The 21818-nt window shown below is 44.1% G+C and overlaps 1 protein-coding gene across 1 annotated transcript in view; it reads left to right on the top strand.

Moving 5' to 3' along the window:
- The window catches only part of TENM4 (teneurin transmembrane protein 4), an 800850-nt gene that overhangs the window by 273517 nt on the left and 505515 nt on the right, over positions 1–21818 (top strand). The window contains exon 4 of the mRNA XM_026446989.2: positions 20706–20802. The gene's annotated coding sequence lies outside the window, so the exon portion shown is untranslated. The remainder of the gene's footprint in view (positions 1–20705; positions 20803–21818) is intronic.

Below are 21818 nucleotides of genomic sequence, written 5' to 3'. Positions count from 1 at the left end.
AATTGACATCCAGTCTGCTAGACAAGGGCAGTGGCATGCCCAAGGTCATGCAGCTGGTATGCGTCAGAATTAGAACTAAGATCTCTGTCTACTAGCTCCTTATTCATGCTCAAAGCCTGTGGCTTTTCAACCTGTGCATCAGAAAGTTCTGAACATATCTGCTGTTTTCTTGACTGATAAGTGTTTGTCTTTGCCCTGGTCTCTGGCCACAGCAGAATTGGTGGTGGCTTGTGGTTAAGTGTTGGTCTCATCATTTTTGTGGGGGAGGGGGTCACATCACACAGTCTGACACTGGATCGTGTAAAGAAAACCATGTCAAAGAGCCCGAGCATGACCAGAGATTTGTTCAATCAACAGTCTCTGGGGGAGCTTGAGTTACTGTAGCACAAATGTGCTGGTTAAAGAGGCAGCTTGGGGGAAGAAGAAGGATTCCAAGACCCGAGTCTGTTTCCACTGCTAAAATGCCCTGGCTCTGAAATCCCAGACAGGCTGTGAAGCCTCCCGGAGTTCCAGCACCCTCCCTCTTGCGATCACTCAATGCCATGCTCATGGAGAGGGATCTGGTCAGTTCCCACCTGCTACTAAGGCCACAAATCTGGGCTTAATTCACAGATGTGCCAAGGTATCCCTCATCTATTGCTGTGTAACAAACTACCCAGAACTTGGTGCTTTAAAACAACTGTGTGTTATTACTCCTGAGTGTGTGGGGCAGCTGGGCAATTCTGCTAATCTAGATAAAGCTTGGTTAGGTTTCTTCATGCGTCTGAAGTGGGTTTGGGTGACCAGCCATCCCCATTTGCCTGAGACTGAAGAGGTTCCTGGGATATTGGACTTTCAGTTTTAAAGTTAGGAAAAGTCCTGGGTGAAAGGGGATGAGTTGGTCACCCTAGGTTAGCTGGTGGATCAGCTGAAGGCTGATTGTTTTCTGAGACAAAGGGCTAAGATGGCGTGGGTCAGGGTAGACTGGGCCATGTGTCTCATGTCATCCAGTAAACTAGCCTGGGCTTGTTCACCTGGGCAGCTGAGCAAAGTTCCAAGAGAACAGGCAAGCATGAGCAAGGTTTCTTGAAGCCTGAGCTCAGAATTCACATATCACAACTTTGCCTCATCCTATTGATCAAAGCAGGTCACAGGGTGAGCCTAGATTTAACAGGTAGGGAAATGGGCTCCACCTCCTACGGGAAGAGCTACAGAGTCACATTGCAAAGGGATGTGGATATAAGGGCGGAAGAATTGTGTTCATTTTGCGGTGAATCTACTGCAAGCACGAAGAGTTTTGCTTTCTGCAGCAGTCAGATGCCATATCAACCAGCTACCAAGATGCCGGGAGCAAGAGTGTGATGATGTAATAGATGTTTCTCTATGTGCCTAGCTTTCTCTCCTCTCCCTTTAGTCTATGTGAGTTCCACTTTTTGCCCGGCCAACTTTTCACTTTGGGAAGGCAGCTGGCAGTCCCTTCCTCCAGGAAGGCCACCCTGACCTCCATACTGGTTTGGTATCCCCATATACCCCTGGATCACCATGTCATTCTCCCACAACCCTCTGCTTCCCTATATCACAGCACCCACCACCAGGTACTGACCTTGTGAGGACTGGGAGCTCCTTGACCTTGGAGATAATCAGATTTGTTTCTGTAGCCCAGCACCCCAGTGAGGGTCTGCCACATATAGGTGCTTAGGGGATTGCTGAGGGATGGCTTGAGGTCCAGCTGGAATGGAAGCCCCAAAATCTTTGTTCTGTCCCCTCTACTCAGACCCAGAGCTCATCTCAGGCTCCTGCCAGCAGCAGACATCAGCATCATCCTGCTCCCGCCTGCCAGGCATAAGACAATGATCTAACCATGGCCCCAGTTCTGCAAACCAGCTGGTGCTTTTTTCCATCCTTGACACTGTCTAGGGTGCACAGGGAACCACGTTAATGATGTGGGTGTCAGTGTGGAAGTCAAACCAGAGTCAGGCTGTGCCTGCTGTGAGGGTATGACTCATTTTCTTAAATCTCTACATGTGTCCAGGCTAGGTGTCCCAGCTATGGTTTTGCAGGCCCTGTAGACACAGAAGGAGCCTGGTTTAGAGAGGGGAGGGTCAAATAAACCTGGGGGTATCCTCCACTCGTCCCTCACCCTCAACCCCACACCAAGTATCTCTCTGTGTCCTGACTCTTCCCCTCGTACCCTGCCCCCTTCACCTCCAGCCTGGCTACCAACCCTGCTCAGGCCCCATCCCCTTCACCTGTAGGCTTCTGGCAGTTGGAGGAGGCACTTTCTAAAATACACAAGAACGTGGTGATCAACAGCAAGACCCAGGAGCCGGACTACCCAGTTTCTGCTACTCCTGGCTAGGCAGCCTTGGGCAATTTTCTTAACTTTTCTGTGTCTCGTCATTTTCTTTGTTTGTAACTGGGGATAATGACAGTATCTGTATCTAGGTTGCTCTGTGGATTAGTTGAGGTGATATGTATAAGTGTGTACTTAGAATATTCTGTGGTGCAGAGGTAGTTGCTCAATACATGTTAACCATCCTTGTTATCATCTCTGTGCTACCTCAGACCCTTCAATGGATCCCCACTGGCCATAAGATAAAGGTTGAATTCCTGTCTCAAAGACCAGCCCATTGTTCTTTATCCTTCTCCCTTCTTCCCACCGTGAAAACAGATATAATGCTTGGAGGTGTGGCAGCCACCTTGCAACCATGCAGAAAATGCTAAGTATGGCAGAGTTCAAATGTGAAAGGAGCCTGGGCTTTGATAACTCTGTAGAACTGCTGTGCTGGCCTTAACTGCCTCTCCCCAGACTACTCTTTATGCAACAAATAAACTCCACTTGTTCAATGGGTGAATAAAACATTCTGGCTTCTCTGCCTGGCATTCATGAGCCTCTAAGAGTCCCTGTTCCCTCTGCAACCTCGTTTCTGAAGTGATACCCCACCCTCCACTCCCCTGCTTTATGTTCTAGCCATACTGAACTCCATGGAATTCTTCTGCACACCATAGTTTTGTGCCTTTCAACCATTGTTCATGCTTTTCTCACTCTTCTTCTGTTTGGAACTTCCTGGTGCACTGTCAGCTGTTTTCTGCCTGGCAAATGCCTCTGCTTCAAAACCCTGCACTGATTCTGCCTCTCTAAGAAGCTGTAACTGACCTCTTCACCCATTCTGGGCAAATTAATCACCGCACGCCTACAAAATTGAGATAGACCAACTGAATGCAGTTCCCACTTCTGCCACTTACTAGTAATTCCAATCTCTGTGCCTCACTTTCCTCGTGAATTAAATGAAGCAAATAATAGGGTTTTATGAAGATTAAATAAGGTAATAAGTGTCAATAATTTAGAATAGCCAACAGTAAGCACTCAATAAGTGTTTATTATCATCATCCTAATCATGGATATTCTTAAGCTTCCAGATCTATAATTCCCACTTGTGCATAAACCTTTCAAGGGCAGGGACTATATGATTCATCTCTGAATCCCCTACCCAAGCATAGTACCTGGCATCGAATGGGCGGTGGGAAATGATGACTGAATTTGCTGATGAAAGCCTCTTAAAAAGAGAACATGCTCTATGCCCTTGGCATTTCCAGAAATGGAGCTGGTAGGGTCCAGAAGACAAAATAGCTTCATCTTTCTGCTATGGAAGTTTCTCACTACAATCACTAGCAGAGCATGTCTTGACTTACATCAAGTCAAAAGAGATAATAAAAGTAAAAGACCCCCATAGAGTGTCAAGTGTGATTCACTGCTGCCCACACCACTGCTGCTGGTGGTGATGATTAGTGGCTGAGACATGCAGTAGAACCTGCTCTGGGTCTCTTCAGGACCTGAAGGACCCTCCCTGTTCAGAATGAAGGTAAGTCTAATGTGGTGTCAAAGAAAAAGTTAGGCAGGCCTCATATAGGCCAATGGAACAGAATAGAGAACCCAGAAATAAAGCCAAACACTTACAGTCAACTGATCTTCAACAAAGCAAACAACAACATAAAGTGGGGAAAGAACACCCTATTCAACAAATGGCGCTTGGATAATTGTCAAGTCACATGTAGAAGAATAAACTGGATCCTCATCTCTCACCTTATACAAAAATCAACACAGGATTGATCGAAGACTTCAACCTAAGACCTGAAATAATAAAAATTCTCGAAGATAACTTTGGAAAACCATTCTACATATTGGCTGAGAACCCAAAAGCAAATGCAACAAAAACAAAGATAAGTAGATAGGACCTAATTAAACCAAAAAGCTTCTGCACAGCAAAAGAAATAATCAGCAGAATAAACAAACAACCCACAGAGTAGGAGAAAATCTTCTCAACTATACTTCCTACAAAGGACTAATACTCAGAATCTACAAGGAACTCTAACAAATCAGCAAGAACAAAACAAACAATTCCATCAAAAAGTAGGCTAAGAACATGTATAGACAATTCTCAAAAGAAGATATACAAAGGGCCAACAAACATATGAAAAGCTGCTCAACATCACTAATGATCAGGGAAATGCAAATCAAAACCACAAGGCAATACTGCCTTACTCCTGCAAGAATGTCCATAATAAAAACATCAAAAAGTAATAGATATTGGCATGGGTATAGTGAAAAGGGAACACTTTAATGCTGCTGGTGGGAATGTAAACTAGTACAACCACTGTGGAAAATAGTGTGGAGATTCCTTGAAGAACTAAAAGTAGAACTACCATTTGATCCAGCAGTCCCAGTCCTGGGTATCTACCCAGAGAAAAAGAAGTCATTATACAAAAAAGATACTTGTACAAGCATGTTTATAGCAGCACAATTCACAATTGCAAAAATATGAAACCAGCCCAAATGCTCATCAATCAATGAGTGGATGAAGAAAATGTGATGCATGTATACACACACACACACACACACACACACATGAGCGCATATATATAGTATTAGTCCATTTTCATGTTGCTGATAAAGTCATACCCAAGACTGGGAACAAAAAGAGGTTTAATTGGACTTACAGTTCCACATGGCTGGGAGGCCTCAGAATCATGGCAGGAGGTGAAAGGCACTTCTGACATGGTGGCTGCAAGAGAAAATGAGGAAGAAGCAAAAGCAGAAACCCCGATAAACCCATCAGATCTTGTGAGACTTATTCACTATCATGAGAACAGCATGGGAAAGATCAGCCCCCATGATCTGAGTACCTCCCCCTGTGTCCCTCCCATAACACATGGGAATTCTGGAAGATACAATTCAAGTTGAGATTTGAATGGGGACACCGCCAAACTGTGCCATATGTGTATGTATATGTGTGTGTGTGTGTGTGTGTATATGATATATCCCATGGAATATATCCCATGAATATGAATATATATATACACATACACACACACACACACACACACACACACACACACACACATACATACCATGGAATACTACTCAGCCATGAAAAGAAATGAAATAATGGCATTTGCAGCAACCATTGTGGAGTTGGAGACCATTATTCTAAGTGAAGTAACTCAGAAATGGAAACCAGACATCATATGTTCTCACTCATAAATGGGAGCTAAGCTATGAGGACGCGAAGGCATAAGAATGGTACAATGGACTTTGGGGACTCAGGGGAAAGGGTGGGAGGGGTGTGAGGAATAAAAAACTACACATTGGGTATAGTGTGCACTGCTTGGGTGATGGGTGCACCAAAATCTCAGAAATCACCACTAAAAGACTTATTCATCTAACCAAACACCACCTGTTCCCCAAAAAAACTATTAAAAAAAGTTTGGCAGGCCTCCATTGTTTCTTGGCTATGTGGCCTGTACAAGTGATTTCAGCTTATTGAGCTTCAGTTTCCACACCTGTTAAAATGAGTTTATAGCATAGGATTGTTATGAATATTAAATGTGGCAGCAAATGTGAAGCACCTAGCATAGTGCCTGGCCTGCAGTAAATGCTCAACAAATGTCCCTTCCTCTTTCCTTTTCTTGCTCTCTCTCTCACCCCTGTCCTCTCAGATTGTCTGTACCATTGGGCAGAGGGAAATTCTCTCCTCCCAATAAACTGGTATGTGGGGTCAGGTGTGTGGTAAGCAGGCTGGTTCTCTACATTAAACATGCTGCCTTCACTCAGGGACCTTTTAGGCAGAAGGACCATGTTTATGCATGTATGTGCAACCTGCTTTCCCTGCAGCATAGCTCGGGCCTGCAGAAATAGCTCCATAAAAGCTGAAGAGTCAGCCAGTCTTGTATGAACATGGACTATAGATCCTCATGTGGGCCCATGTCCACTTGACCAGGCTGCATGGCTCAGCATGCTGTGCAGCAGATGAACAGCTGGCCCAGAGAGTTCCCAATGGGCTCCTGCACACTGCCCAGGAGCCAGGAGGGAGACCTTCCAGGATCTGCCACCTAGTGCCAGGGAGCAGTGAGCCCAAAAGCCCAACAACTAGATCATATGGGTGACTTGGCAGCCAGGGAATGTGGAGGAGGACTTGAAAGGTGTCCAGAGCTTGCCATTTCATCTCTCCCAGACCTAGTTTCCTCATCTGCAAAATAAGGCTGAAGAAAATTAAATACATTTTGGGATTCCAGTAGAGCTAGAAAATAGTACTTATCTTCCTGGCCTAAATTCAAAATTAATTGAGACATAGAGGAGTCAGATAACAATAATTAATAAATAAATAAATAAACAAATAAATAAATAACAGCAAATAATTTTATAGCATCATCGCCACTAGTTAAGCATTAATACTTATTTAGCATTTCCTATTTGTCAAACTCTGTTCTCAGCCCTTTATGATGTTAACTAATAAAACATTCCTATAAGGTAGGTACTATTCTTACCCCATTTTATGGATGAAGAAATCAAGGCACTGAAAGTTTAATTTGCCCCATATCACAGAACTAGTAATTGGCAGACTAGGATTTAATGCCAGGTGGTCTGGCTTCCAAGGCCATGATCTTGACCACTGCCCTGCACCAATTACCATGGAAAGCCCACAGGGCAGCTTTAGATCTGCACACAGGGTCTTGCTAACACTTCGACCTATAGTTAGACGTGGCCATCCTGTCAAGGAGAGGAGAAGAGCTTTGCTTTCCGTAGGCCACCTCATAGGCCATACAGGGGGTATTAGGTGAGGCAGGTCCGGTTCCTTCTCCCAAACCCACCAACCCAATCATTGTCACTCAAATTACCACAAACCTGCTAATTTGTAACTGGGAGTAGTGATAGTACCTGTGCTCAGGTTGTGCTGTGGATTAGCTGAGGTGGTATGTCTAAGTGCGCACTTGGGACATTTTCTGGTGCAGGGTTAGTACTCAACCCATGTTAGCCATTCTTGTTATCATCTGTTCCCTAATACAAACCCTTCAATGGGTCCCCACTGGCCACAAGATAAAGGTTGAACTCCTTTCACAGAGAACAGGTTGTTGTTGACTTAAAACAACAGAAACATATGCTATCACAGTTTGAGAGGCCAAAAGTCTGCAATCCAGGTATCATCGGGGTGACCCCTGGAGGCTCTGAGAGAATCCACTCCATGCTTGTCTCCTAGTTACTATGGCTGTCAGCACCCCATAGCACTCCTTGGCTTGGGGACACGCATCACTGCAGTCTCCGCCCCCACCTTCACATGGCCTTCCCCTCTGTGTCTCTGTGTGTCCTTTCTGTCTTGTAAGGACACCCTCATTGGATTTAGAGCCCACCCTAATCCGTGTGGTCTTATATCAATCTTTTAATTACATCTGCAAAACCATATTTCCAAATAAGTTTACATTCAGAGATTTTCAGCAGACATGAATTTTGAAGGGACATGTTTCAACCACGAAAAGGACAAATTAGTAAGGGAATAAAGTAAAACAAGAGTGTTCCCATGAGGGAAGTTTATCCTCAAGAAGACGTAATGTGGGCAAAGAGGTTTCCTCCTGGGATTAGTAGACACTGGCATGGCTGCTTTAACAGAGATCAAAATAACGGTGGCCAAAGCATAACAGAAGCTTGTTTCTCTTGCACATAAAATCTCAGCCAGGGGGATAGAGATGTTCTACTTCACAAGGTTCTTCAGGGCTTCTTTTATCTTGTTCTAACATGCTGTTCAAGTTGCCCTTAACCCCAGAGACAAAGATGGCTCACCAAAAAGGGCCACGCTTTAGCCAGCAGGTAGTGGAAGAGGAAGTGGAAGACATCCGGCTTTCTTCTAAAGGTACAAGCAAAAAGTTGCACATAACACCTCTGCTCACACCCATTGGCCCAAACTTAGACAGTTACGCCTCACTGCAAGGGAATTTGGAGAGTCTAATCTTTGGCTGAGAGGTCATGGAACCAGTTAAAACTTTGGGGATTAAATTTCTAAATGAAAGATGGGGAGATTGATCTTTGAGGGATAACTAGCGTAAAGTGTAAGAAATACTTGATACAGGGTAAGAGGTCAGTAAATTGTAATGTTGATCTTCTGCCATGATATTGCTGACAACTTATTCTTGCTGTTCACATGCTGATAAGCCTCTATATTCACCCCTGACCCTGGCACCTGTCACCGTAGTAACCCAAGTACAGACAGATCATCATGACTCCACAGTCTTGAGATGGGCCGCTTTTCTTCACACTCCTTTACTTGGCTCCCCAAGTCTGCTGCCCTCGAGGATACCCCCATCTCCAGCTCAGCCCTGGACCCCAGGTTGCAAAGTCCTGGAGAAGGAAGGCTCCCTCCAAGTCCCCCAAGCTCTGACTGCCAGGAATACCTTGTGTTCTGGAATCTGAACCCCCAGGCACTGCATGCCTTGCCCATTCTGCACGGTTGCCTTCCTGTATACTGGAGGAGTTTGTGGAAAGAATTTTCTGGCATTAGAGGGTGAAAGTCAAAACAGTAATTACAAGAACATCTGTTTCTGAGTGGAAAGCATATCCCCTGCACACCAGGAGATATGCCTGCACAGTTCAACAAGCAGGATGTTAAAATGGAAGAGAGTGTTCTGGGAGGGAGGACTAATGGCCCCAGCCATGATGGAGGCTCTGCTTCCTGGGAGGATGCTGCACTGGGGAATAGGGAGGAAGGAGTGTGGGGAATGAGTGAGTGAATGCATGGAGAAGGGAGTGAATGAAGGACAGAAAGAGTGAAAATATTGAAGGAATGAGTGACTTAATGAATAAATGAATAAATAAGTAAAAAATGAATCAGTGAATAAATAAATCAACGAGTAAGTAAATAAGTGAAGAGGCTAATGAGCGAATGAGTGAACGAGTGTGATTTTGAGGAAATAAATGAGTGAAAATTGGGGGGAACTGAATATGAGCTTTGGCCAGCAGGTGGTGGAAGAGGAAGTGGAAGGCATCTGTAAATGAATGAGTGAGTCAGTAATAGGTAGAAATGAATAAATCATAGAATAAGTGACTGAGTGAACGGGTGAGTGAACCAGCAGTCAGATCCCTCTTTTCTGGACAGATGCGATTGGCAGCAAGACTGGGGTTGTGGGGCAGAACTGGAGCTGGCTTTACCTGGAGGCTCAACATCTGGGTCAGCCACACATTAGGAGGACAGGAGGGCAGGCAAAGCTGGAAGAATCATATAATTATAATTATCGAGGTGGGATAAATGTTAAAAGCATCTGGTCCAGCCTCATCCCCCTTTTACAGATACAGAAACTAAGGACAAAAGGAATGACAAAAATCGTGAAAACAAGACATTCAAAAACAGACTGGCCATATTATCTTGGGCAATTTATTCTTTTTATTTTATTTTTAAATTTAATCCTTAAATTTCAGTTTCTCTATTTGCAAAATAAGGGTGATGTCACCTAGTGCATAGGGTAAGATTAAATCAGATACTACATGCCAACTGTTATTCCCTGTGGTGTTTATCTTGTGATCGGTCGATAGTTTGAACCTAGACACAGCGGTCCGGGTAGACTAAGGTAAGATATAACAGCAAAGAACCCCCAAACTCAGTGATGTTGACTCAACAAAGATTTGTTTCCTGCTCATATCACAGATGAGGGCCATATAGAGCCCTCCTCTTATAGCTCTGCAGTCTAGAAATCATGGCTTTGAGGGTCACCACCACAGGCGAAGAACAGTACAGGGGGCCCATTGTTCTCTTGACCTGGAAATTACACATCTCCGTGCCACTCACTTCAACATCTCTATAAGGAAAGTGGACATTGGCTACAAAGAACGGGGGCTTTTCAGTGAGCACTGACCATGTCTACCATATACTAGGGTTATTTGGGGCTTGTGATCCTGGTCCAATGGAGGTGATGGTCTGAGGAGGAATACTTCTTCAGCTGTAAGCCCATGCTAGCCACTTCCTCAGTTCCTGGTGGCCATTGAAACTCCAGATTTAGAGTCAGAGAATTGGTGAATCTAGGGTAACCTCCATTTCTCCTGGCTGTGTGATCTTGTGTAAATTATTCAACATCCCTAAGCCTCAGATACCTTCTCCATAAGAAAAGGATAATATAATGCATATATCAGACGTTGATTGAGGCATAAATGCGACAGTGTGTGTGGAATCAATTTCAGAAGTATAAGCTACAATGAGAAACGATATTCTTCTCATTCTACTCACCTTCCCCATTCCTTCATGAGAGTACTAATCCTTACTGAGTACGATGTCACAGTCAATATGTCAAGAACTTTACCTCCTAATTTAATCTTCATTGCACCAGTGCAAGGGTTGTGCTATTAACTCTGATTTACAGGTGAAGACCTGGAGGCTTCTCAGGGAGAAGAAATAAGTTGCTGAGACATTGTGGCTATCATGACAGAGCCAGGCTCAACCCCAGTCATCTTATTCCAAGGCAGGGTCTTGCCTGTGTCTGCAGTTTCCTATGCCTTGGCTAGTATAACTACAACTTTGTAGGGGGAGATCGTTCTTTCTTCTTTAAAGAACCTTACCAAAATGTTCTGGTGTGGCCAGAAAAGCTTAAGGCTCTATGAATATTTTTTATTTGTGGAAATGTTGCAAAAGTAGATTTTCTTACTTTGGATTATCCACATTCCCCAGCAAATCTGCAGAAAGTCCTAAGCAGAGATTAGACGGGACATCCAAGGATGCAGGCGCGAGCAGCTCAGAGTGCAGGAGCAGGGTCCCTGGGTCCTGGACAAGCTGAGATCGACCTCTGAGAGCAGAGGGAAGCTACAGAGCAGAATTGTGCTGGCTTTGCAGGTAGGACATATGGTGGGATGAGGACAATTCTGCCCTCTCCCCAGAGCCTGGACTAGTTAGAACATGCTGATCAAGAAGTTCAGCCATGTCAGCCAAGGTTTCCTGAGCATTTGCTGGTTCCCCACTGCTGTATATACAATGGTAAAAATACACTGTCCAAGGCCTTCTGGAGTTCACAGTAGTGGGACTAATAGACAGTATTCACCAATACAGTACAGTGGGATTATGGTAGAAAGTAGGGAGGTATGGAACCCCAGAGAGGGGGAAGGTCAGGGGAGGTTTTACAGAGAAGGCAGCTTGTGGACAAGGCCTTAGAAGAGGAGTAGAAGTGTGGAGATGGTAGATCAGTAGATAGGATGTTCCAGGCAGACACACAGCAGGAACAGAATTGTGGAGGAATAGAAGGACAATGCACAGTGAAGAAATTGTAGCTCTGAAAACTGCCTGAGTATTAGGAGAGTACTGAGTTACAGAAGGCAAGACCTGGATCTTCTTTACCACTGTAGCTGTAGCACATAGACCACAGAGCCAGGCACACTGTGGGCACTCGGCACACATTTGCTGAGTGCATGAGTAAATGAGTGAAGGTGGGAAAGAAAGAGAGAAAGCAACAGGGGAAGGAAAAGAAGTCAGAGATTTACTCCACATTGTAGCACAGATTATTGAGGACAGCCACCCAGGGTGTTAGAGACCTGTACAAAGGGAATAGGTGCACAAAGATGTATTGGATCTCTGGGTATCCTGTGGTTATGACCTCTGTGCATGGCATACAGTACATATGTTTTGAATAGATGAATGAAGGATCTCTGTCTTTGAATAGCTTCTTGAATTAGTATCAGAATCAGACAGCAGAGGCTGTGTCACAGGACCATGACCTGGTCACTGTTCAGCCCTCTGTTGTAACCTTAGTCTCATGGGATCCCTGAACTGGAACAGCTTCAAAGATGAGATACTTCAACATCTTTCTTTGACAGGACAGAAGCTGAGGCTAAGAGAGAAGCGGCTTGTCTTACTCCATATCCAATAAATAGAGTTTAGAATGACCAACTAATGTTGTATAGTCCTGGGCTCTATGTCCTGCATGCTACTAACTAGGGGGCTCCTGCGCTGTCCCATCCCCTCTCTGACTACAATTTCCCCCCTTAAAATAAGTGATCTCCAAGTCCCCTTCAGGTCCTCCTCAACCCATCTCATTCATTCAGCAAACATTCACTGAGCATCCTTGTGTGTCATGCTTGGTCCTGAAAGAGATCAGAGAGAGGGTCCCCACTCCTACCCAATCCCTCAACCTGATCACATTGTCAGCCTTTATCATATATTTTTAAAATGCTTATGTTGTCTGCTGTTCCACCAGACTCAAAGTTACTTGGGGGCATATTTGATCCTTGTGCTCCCTTAAATTATTTTTGGAGCAAGGCAGAGAGTCAATGCATAGATTAATTAGTGTATTGATTATTTTTTCTTTGTCTCAGAACACCTTGTGCTGGTGGGCATTCACAGGAGACATTTATTGGAGACAGTCAAATAAGCAGAACACTGCACAAAGGGAACAATTGCACCAGCTGGGGAGGAAGAAAAGGGGGGTGCTGGAAGCTCAGGATGGACCCCTGATCTAGACAAAGGGTGAGGAAAGCTTTCAGGAGGAGGTAACCTTCTACTGAGTCTTCAAGGACAAGGAGTTATTCAGGGAAAGATGAGGGTGACTGAGACTAAGGAAACAACATGTACAAAGTGCTGGAGGCCTGAGAAAGCCTTGCCCATTTCAGAATCTGCAAGTAATTTCTGGTGATGCCAGAATCTCACCCTTCACCTCTCCCCTCCAAGACTTCCTGGTGGGGTGTGCACTACAGACAACATGAACAGGGACCAGAGAGGAACCAAGCTATCCCTGCTGACAAGCACCTGGCGGATCACTCTTCCATGCAGGACTTAGTGATTGGTGCTGGGCTGCCAACTTGGGCTACAATGGTCTGTGCAGGACAGACTCTACTAGGCTGTGCAGGACAGACTTCCCTAGGCTGCCAGGTGGCTGGAGCCACAGTGCAAGCCCAGACCTGTCCCTCTGGAGTTTCCTGGGTACCTTTAGCACCACCCAGCCTTCCCTCTAGGCAGGAGAACGCAGTGTGCCTTCGCCTCTGCCAGGAAGGTCCAGTCCTAACTATTGACATTTTCTATGTAACTGAAGCTCATCTCTCTTAGGGAATAACTTAAAAACTTTATTTAAAGTTTAAATATTTTTGAAGTTAAATTAGTTCTATGGTAGACAACATGTAGGTAGGATGGGATGGCTGGCAGGTGGGAAGGGTTGGGGGATAAAAGGAAGAAATGAGTGTCAAGGAAACCAGTCAGGAGACTTTAGAATTCCAGACATGACCCAGATACACATCTTCATGTTTATACCCAAGACCTCAGGAAGAAAGCCTAGGCAAAGACAATCTTAGAGTAGGAATGAGGAAGAAGGGAAGGGAGGCAGGGAGGAAGAGAAGGAAGGGATGGAGGGAGGGAGGGAGGAAAGGAGGGCAGGGGGAGAGGGAGGGAAAGAAAGAAGGTAACAAGGAGAGAGGGAGGAAGGGAGGGAGGGAGGAAAGGAGGGCAGGGGAAGAGGTAGGGAAGGAAGGAAGGTAAAAAAGAAGAGAGGGAGGGAAGGAAGGGAGGGAGGGAGGAAAGGAGGGGAGAGGGAGAGGTAGGGAAGGAAGGAAGGTAAAAAGGAAGGGAGGGAGGGAAAGAAGGAAGGAAGAGAAGGAGGGAAAGGCGAACTATTAAACTCTACTTGGAAACAAACATCAACTATTATTTAAACATCAAATATTATTAAAGAACCAAAACAGCAGGTTTCCGGAGCACTCTGGAGTCTATCTTGATAGGTTGCCATTGCTCTGGGGTTAATATGAGGAAATGGCATTCTTAAAAACCCATATTAACCTGTCTGTTGTTCTATGGACTGTGACAGCTGCATTTTACATCTTAATGGCTAACCATTTATTTCAAGCCAAAAAAAAAAAAGAGAGAGAGAGAGAGAGAGGCATTTTTTAGCCCATGAAGCAAAGACTCAAGGCTGGAAGCTTTGCCCTAGAAACAGACTGTGAGGCAGAAGTTCAGAGTAGGCTAAACGTGGGTTCCACAGGAGCCCCTACTGTGTGCCCCACTTCCATTTGCCCAGATACTCCGGCTCTGTCCCTTTTCTGGGTCCCGCTAGGGTTTGCCTCTCTAGGCCTTCCTTGGGGCTGTTGTGGTCTCAGGGGAGACAAGCTACTCACTTGGATAATGGTGAGGTCATGGTAGCAAACAGTACAGGACAGTGCTCTGAGTGCAGGGAGAAGGAAGGAAGAGAGAGCTTGCGGAGAGCAGAGAAGGGAGGGTTGAGCTGACCCAGCTTCAGATTTGAACTGCATGGAAATGTACTCATTCAACAAGTATTTTTTGAGTACCTACTATGTGCCCTGTCCTGTTCCAGAGCAGTGAACAAAATAGATGAGGGTCTGCTGCATGCTTGGCCTCCTGAGGACACCCTGGTGGACAACATACAGGTGGTCCTTCTTCAGAGGGCTTATATTCTAGTTGGGGAGATAGGCATTAATCAGATCATCACTCTGGTAAGTGTGACCATGAGGGTTCTGAGAATGTAGAGTAGAGGAAACTCCCTCCTCTGAGGGGCCAAGGAGCTCTCCCGCAAGTGACTAAGGCTAGGCTGAGAGCTGAAGGGGCGGAGGGGACTCCCAGCCTTGGGGACAGCAGTTACTCCTTGAGCATAATTACCCGAAAGATGCCTGGTTTGGATGGAACTTGGGGAACAAGGGACCCTGATGGGAGCATAACATCAGCAGGGGGTCAGAGGACAAAGTAGATATTTAATGTTTATTTAAGAGTGATATGGTTTGGATGTTTTGTTCCCTCCAAATCTCATGTTGATATGTGACCTCCAGTGTTGGAGGTGGGCCTAGTGGGAGGTGTTTGGGAAATGGGGACAGATCCATCATGAATGGTTTGGTTCTCTCCTCGTGGTAATGAGTGAGTTCTTACTCTATGAGTTTATGAGATCTGGTTGTTTAGAAGAACATGGCACCTCCTCTCTCTCTCTCACTCCCCCTCTCACAATGTGATGTGCTGGCTCCCTTTCTCCTTCCCCCATTACTGGAAGCTTCCTGAGGCCTTCACCAGAAGCAGATGCCAACACTATGCTTCCTGTACAGCCTGCAGAACCATGAGCCAATTAAACATTTTTTTTTTTTATTACCCAACATCAGGTATTCCTTTATAGCAACACAAGAGCCAACTAGCACAAGCAGCAAGAGGAAGCTCTTGAGGAGCTTGAACAAGGGGTGACATAAGCCTTCAGGGTTTGGCACTGTTTTTAAAACTTTACACGCCCAATATTGAGTCTGAAAGCAATCTGATAAGGCAGTGAGTTTGAGGTTCTTGTCCTAACCTGACAGATGAGAAAACTGAAGTCCTTCCAAAACAGATGACTTACCTTACCTAAGATCACTAAGAATTGAAAGAGTGAGAGGATGAGGGTCCAGGTCTTCCTGCTCAGGGGATGGTTGGAGAAGCAGAGAGATGAAAGGGGGCTTCATAGGCCCACACCCAGCATGAGCAATGGTATAATATGATGTCAGGGGAACCTTGCATGGTTTGGAGAAGAACCCCAGTGTGAAAGGACCCAGCGCTGTGCCTCATACATGGCAGATGCTCAGAAAACTACCCTTCCCCTTCCTTCAGCCGGAAGAACCACTGCTTCAGTTTCCCACACTGTCCACCATCATGCCACCTTCTAGGTTAAGGGTTGTTTGGGCAGATATTTGATTTTGGAAGGGATGTGAGAGAAGCGAGACAGGTTGTCTTGTGCTCCTTATCCAAGTCGGGATCCATCTTTCCCAGCTCTGGTTGTTCTGCTGGGTGACTTGCCTCTGCCCAGACACCATGCAGAGAAATATGAGAAGACAACTTCCCAGGGTTTCTGCTGCTCTGGCCCTGGCCCTTGCTGCAATGCTCTATAGCGCTTTGGTCAGAAAAAGTCCTCATCAGAAAGCTCTACTTGGGACATGTATTCGCTCAAGAAGAATCATCTAATACTCATTTACAAAATCCTTTTCATACATTTTTTCTCATTTAATCCCCATAACAATCTTGTGAGGTAGTTACTCATTACTGACATTTTATAAAAGGGTTTTGAATTGGTTGTTATTCATGGCACACATAACAAGTCAAAACCCAAGCACAGGTCCTCTCTGACCCCAGTCTAGTCATCTTCTAGCTTCATGACAAGTTTCTATCTTGTATCATCCTTTAGTACTGCCTGTTCAGAGACATCACAACAAACTTTCCCTATAGTAAGGCAAGTGATGGAAAACCATTCTAAAAATGTGCCCAGAATCTTTAGGAGAAAAAACATCTGTGTAATTAGTCTTTGGTATGTTTTGTTTAGTGTATACCTTTCTTCTCGGTGAATGCCGTTGGGTTTTCCTGTGCGTTGAAAAGGTGAGTTTGGACATCTTTCTGCTCACTAAAAGGATGAACATTGACCGTTTTGGGAGGCTATGTCCAAGAAGTCATGCTTCAGGGAGCCCAGAGCTCAGAGTTGCAGTTCCTTCTCTTTGCATGTCCACTGGGCATCAGTAGAGGACTGCCAGCCAGTACAAATATTGTGGCATTGGAAGGAGATGGAGGAATGCAGCTGGCTCCTAGCCCTTTTTTTCCCATTCCACTGGAAGGGTGTGTTCATTCGAGCTGTTAAATCAAAAATAAATTATTGTAATCCATTTGCTAATTATACCATGCTAAAGTTCTAGACGCTGTAAATTACAGCCGTGATATATCTAGATGAAGTTTCTGGGAGTTTATTTTTAGCCATTCAGAGAGCACTCATTTTCCTAGAGGCTTCATTTGCAAGTCCAGGAGGGAACAGGGAAAATGCATCTGCACAACCCTTCTTGGCCCATGACCTAGAGTCAATGAACCTCTTTGTTTCTCCTCTGTAAAAGAAAGTGGTTGTAGTAGTTCACTCTGAAGGTCTTGTCTATCTTTAAAGCTCAAACTCTCATTTTCTGACTATGAAAAGTAGAATGTAACCAAACATGGGTTTTCAGTTCCTGGTTGATCATGGAGAACATCAAAAGCCACCACACCAGCATATTAATACTTGTGCACCATGGAACACAGATCTTCAGAAACCTCAGGCTCAATGGACACATTGCGCCTCTTTTCTAGTCCTTGCTTTTTGAGGGGTGGAGAGAGGGTGGAAGGATTTTATGTTTATTTAGCACCTACTGTTCACATAATACACTGCTTGGTGCTTGCATTTGAGTGATATTTGGATGGCCTTCTCCATTCAAGGACAATGTCACCTAATTTTAATCAATCGGTCACTCATTGACATCTGTGTGCCAGGCACTGGGGTTGGTTCTGAAAATATCTGGGGTAAATTAGATGCATCTCCTACCTCCAAGGAGATAAGAGGTGGAGATAAAGCATGCAATGAAAATGCTGAAGTGCTTTTTGAAATGCACTATTACCTACAAATGATTAAATACCAAGTGCTGGCAGAGAGAACACAAAGAGATGCATTGTGAGGGGTAGGGGTGGGTGTCTAGGTTCATCTGTGCCTGTTGGGGAGGAGAATCAGGGAAGATTTCCGGGATAAGAGGTATTTGAGCCAGACATGATATGTAAATGTGACTTTAAAATGTGGGGATTGGGTAAGGGAAATTGCACAGATCTAGTTTCCTGACCTCGGAAAGCTCCCTGGTCAGGTCCCATGGATGACTGTCCTTGACCAGTAATTAACACATGCCATGCAGAGCACATCCCTTCCCCAAATACCACAACTTCTAGCAAGTTTTCTTCAATTTTGACCATAGTATGATATATTTTTTCAAAGAGTGAACATAAAAATCCTTTGGAACAATTCCTTTGTCTGGATGCTTCTTTTGTTTAGACTTCTAGATAAGCAATCTTCTACCATATTTGTATAATTCTTGGGTGGAGAAATAGATGCATAGTCAGATGGATGAATGGATGGTTTCATATCATTGTAAAGCTGCCACAGCAAAGAGATGGAAGCAATGAAACTGGTTTGGCTTGCTAGTAGCTCTGTGGGAAGAGCTGAGCTTTGAATAATAAACAGAATTTTCTCAGCACACAGTATGGATAAAGGCCTTCCCTTCAGAGGGAAGCAAAATGGGAGCATGAAATCCATGACATCATGGAAGAATGGTGAGTCACAGAAGCCATGGTATAGGAAGGCAGAACGAGTTAATGTAGTGGCTGAGAGCACACGCTATGATTGGACAGATTGCGATTTGAATCCCTGTTTTGCTACTGAGTGATCCCGGGCAAATTACGTAACTTTTGCAAGCTTCTATTTTCTCATCTGTAAAATACAAATATTAATAATATCTACTTCATGTGGTTATTGTGAAGATTAAGTGGAATAAAATAATGTTTAGCACAGTGATTGGCATGTCCTTAATAAAGGGTAGTTTATGGTGATTATTTTATAAAAACACTATTAATTAAATTTTGAAAATGCCCATTCAAATGGCAGAATTTATGAAGGAGGCAGAGAAAGTCCTCGGGGGGGAAAGGAGAAGAACCGGGAGAAACGTGTGTTGCTGATATGGAGGCAGGAGTTTCCAGAGGGGAGGAGGGGTCCCTGCTAGCAAATGACCCAGAGAGGCCACTGCAGATTGAGAAAAAGTGTCTGGAATATGCAGTGACAACATCCATATGATCTTAAAGAAAAGGGCTGAAAGCCACAGACAATGATTTGTGAAGAGCGTGGGAGTGGAGGAAGTGGTGGTCTAGACGACTCTTTCAGGAAATCTCTCTGAAAAGGAGAAAAAGAACTTGGGGGTAGGACAGGGGACAAGGTCACGGGAAGGGCCGTCTGCTAGATGAAGAATATTTGAACTCAACAGTGTTACTCGACCTTTCTAAACTCATGCCTGCTTTAATAGACATAAACATCACTCTGCCCTGCAACAAAACTGATGTTCTGGCACCCAAGACCTAACACCAGCCTTATTTGAGAGTCACATCTGCCAGGAGGATTTTGTCAGGATTTACTTCCTGTGTTATATTTTTAAAACAGTAGGAATTTAATGATCTGTTGGAACCAAGCAGGTAAGAAATGTTGCAGGCATTGTGGGTAATAACGAGGATGGGATTTGAAAGATAGTAAGAAGACTTAACTGAGCAGGGGTGAGAAGTGAGGGGCAGAGGCGAGTCAGAGGGATCCTGGGGTTCTGGCATGAGGACTGAATAAATCACTGCACCAACTGGTGTGTGTCCTTTTTCTTTGTGGGTTCCCACCCCTACCTGCCTAGGTGACATACAGGTTTAAGACCAAATGACAGACGTGGTCATTGTTTAGAAACTTTTAAGTCCTTTATAAGTGTGGGGCATTGTTATTGATACTGTTACAAGGAAAAAAGAGCACACCTTGACCTTTCCTTGTGCACTCTCTATCTTTGTCAGTGAGTATAATTTTATACTCACTGTATACTGTATACTGTATAAAATTATACTCACTGTATACTGTATACTGTATAAAATATACAGTGTAATTTTATACTCAGTGTGAGGGAACTAATGTGTATTGCTCACATACCTTATTACAGGTGAGGAAAAGGAGATGCAGAAACATTTAAAGAAAGCCAACCCAACATCAACCCGACAGCCAGAGAATGCACACTCTTTCTAAGCACATATAAAACACTCATGAAAATGGACTGTATCCTAGGCCATAAAATACATCCCAGTAAATTTCAGGGAGTAAGTATCCTACAGACCATATTCGCCTACCACAGTGCAATTAAGTTAGAAATCAATAACAGAAAGATGAGGTGTTTTTTAAAAAACCTATATTGAGATATATTTATAAAAATACTTCCAGCTAACTCACAGATCAAAAAGAAATTATAACAAATTATAAAATGATTATAAATGAATGACTAAAGAAATATTAAATATCAAAAGTTGTGGAATATAGCCAAGACAGCACTTAGAGAGAAATTTATCACCTTAAATGCCAATATTAAAAAAGAAGAAGAGCTGAAAATTAATGAATCAGCTAAGTATCCAATTTAGGAACAACAGCAAATATAAATAAATAAACCAGCCCAGAGTTGTGTGGTCAGAAGTGGTGGGGCCAGGATTTGGGCATAGCTATGGCTGGCTCAAACCTGTCACTCTCTTTACTCCACTGGTACCTTTCTCTGTGCTGCTTTCCATTATATGCCCAGTACCTGGAAATTCTCTCTCCCTAAGTATTGAAGAGATGAGGCTACAGAGTAACTCCCTGCGTGAAAGGTTGATGATAAATCCCACTCATTTTCTCAGCCATCCTTTTACTTGTCCATCAACTACTTAATGAGCATTTGCCATGTGCCAGGCACTGTGCTAGTAGCTACTTTAGTTGCATCTTTCCTCTGAGTGGCCTAGGACCAAAGCTCATACTGCTGCTACCAATGGCCACGCCCAAGTCTCACCCCCACCTCCCAAGCTGCCAGAAGCTTCTCTGCTGCTTGTCAGAACAGCATCCTCATCAAAAATGACTGATTCCTCTCTTGTCTCTTTCAACAGGTAGACTGAAATTACCATGTGTCCAAATTAAAATTGCATACTTCAAGGATTATTTGAAGGACTATTCTTAGACCCTTTTAAGAAGATTTAAAGAAAAGTGAGTTGATTTTTTTTACACTTCAGAGAGTATTCCTGATTTAAGTTAATGTTATGGGTTCTTATTTTCTCTACTACCTCTTAAATATGCATTAATAGGTAGACTCTATCTTCATTTATTTTACAATACATAGTTTTTTTCCTTAAGAACAATGAGCAAAGAGTGCAGGATTACTGCTTGCCTTCCCTGCAAGATTTTTGTACGTGTCAAAGGCTTGTGGAATCTTAGAGATAAAAGGGTTTTAGAGGCATAGACCATTCCCTCCTGGATGCCGGGAAATCTATAGCAGCATCTCTATAGATCTCTGGCCTGTTCTTGGAAACTTGCAGGGACTGGTATGGAGGTTGGTATCTCCCCACACTTAGGATTTTTGTAGAGCTCTCCCATAATCTGAACTTGAAATCTACTCCACATCTTGCCAGGTCTCTTTCTTCTCTACTAGACATCCTAAAATAGGTGAATGTAAATAGCATGAACCTCCTCCAGATCTTTTCTTGTTCTTTGTTCCTCCAATAATTTCTCATAAGTTGGTTTCAAGAGCAGCTCCCACCCTGGTCACTTGGAATACAGACAGAGCGCCTCCAGTGATCTTTGCCCAGTAGATGGGTGAGAATCAAAGCAGGGTAAACCCAAAGAGCAGGCCTGGGTTCAGCCCCAGTTCTACTCTTGTTGTGTGTTCAGGAAAGTCACTTCATCGTTCTGAGCTTGGTGAAAACAAGGAAGGTAGGAGGAGATAGTCACTACCATGCCTCTGACCTCCATTTGGATCGTTTTGCTGACTCAGAGTAAAGAAGTTGCTGCTGCTTACTGTCTCAGGCACTGGAATGGGCCAGGACTTGGGAATCCATGGAATCTGGGTCCAGTCCAAACCCTATCACTTGCTGACCGTGTGGCCATAGACTGCCATTTCTCATCTCCGATCATCTGTTTCCTCATTTGTTAAATGAGGATGTCAATAAATGTTGTAAAGGGTTGTGTGAGGATGTACTGAGATAATGTACATAAAGCACCTAGTA

This window comes from Piliocolobus tephrosceles, chromosome 13 (genome assembly GCF_002776525.5).
Source record: "Piliocolobus tephrosceles isolate RC106 chromosome 13, ASM277652v3, whole genome shotgun sequence".
NCBI classification, from domain to species: Eukaryota; Metazoa; Chordata; class Mammalia; order Primates; family Cercopithecidae; genus Piliocolobus; species Piliocolobus tephrosceles.
This window is presented reverse-complemented; position numbering and strand designations above follow the sequence as displayed.